Genomic DNA, 1,343 nt, shown 5'->3' with positions numbered 1-1,343 from the left:
GGGGGGGGGGGGGGGGGGGGGGGGGTTGTCAGAGGTCCCTCGGTGCCCACCCTAATATCTTCAACACTTGCAGTGGAGCGGAAGACGTGTATTACAGACATGTCAGACAGTGATGGTACCGGTGGGACCACTTGGGTTTTTGTTGTCTGAGATTACTTGGCTAGAGCGGCTCTTGCTCTCCGGTCGGGGGTCATTTATTGGATTGATCATGTTTACCTCTTTAGCGTATGCCCTCTTTTTCTTTCAAGTCAACAAGTGCATGCTCTAGATGCATTAGCATGCAGGAAAGGCGATCCGCGAGCTAGTCCTTCAAAACCTCTGCTCGCTCCACATGGAGAGTCCTTAAAGTGTCTGAGAGAGTTTGCATTAATTACACCAGAAACAGCTAGAGCCGCACTGAATGTAATGAGTCAGCCATATACGACTCGAGCTGAATGCAATTAACGTATGCAAAGAAAACACCAATGATATTTACTTAAGCATGTAAAACATGGTTTGCTCATTGTCTTTAAACTGAGCTGATGCTTTTTGGGTCATTTGGGTGTAAATGTGCTTTGAAGAACTCTGGATGTTGTGTAAACAGTTTGAATTAGTGTCCTTATGTAATGATGATGGCCTGGTTGTGTAATGTTAAAGTATGCATTCATTGTAATGGCATGAGGCATGTTATGTCACTTTCAGTTTTTACTTCAGCCCTTTAGATATTTTTTTCAGCTTTTTTGCCACCCTTTATGGATGCCAAACTAGAAATGTTTGTGTTTTTAAATTCATATTGTACTGGATATTATTTACGATTATTATTATGCCTCTAATTGCAGTGATTTAGCCATTAGGCATTTTATTTTACTTTATGGAAAAAAAATGTAATGTAAGTGAAACAAAGCTGTTGCATAAATTCATGCACACATAATAACATTGCGCATACTGGTTTTTTTTTTATTAATAAAAATTATTTCCTGAATGTGTTATACCATTAATTACAAACAAATGAATGAATGAATTAATTAATAAATAGTATTTTTTTATTATAATTTCTGTTATTCTTTCTGTTTATTGTGATGTAGATCTGAGTGAAATGGCTTCTCTAATGAGAAGAAAAATGTATGGGCGGGAACTGATTTTATCAATCAGGAATTGATTGAATCATTAGATTGTTGTTGTTTGCTAATTGCTGCGATCTGGTGACAGGAGGGAAGAAGTTGTATTCCTGCCTTCGTGCCAGTGATCTCGTCATCAGAGAAGAGATGTATTTGCAAGTTTTTTTTTTTTAAATCTCTCTCTCTCTCTCTCTCTTACCCTTATGCATTTGAATTATCATAATTTTTATAACATACAATAATTAA

This window comes from Sinocyclocheilus anshuiensis, unplaced genomic scaffold (genome assembly GCF_001515605.1).
Source record: "Sinocyclocheilus anshuiensis isolate Anshui unplaced genomic scaffold, SAMN03320099.WGS_v1.1 scaffold1529, whole genome shotgun sequence".
Lineage (NCBI taxonomy): Eukaryota > Metazoa > Chordata > Actinopteri > Cypriniformes > Cyprinidae > Sinocyclocheilus > Sinocyclocheilus anshuiensis.
Note: the sequence above shows the minus strand (reverse complement) of the source record.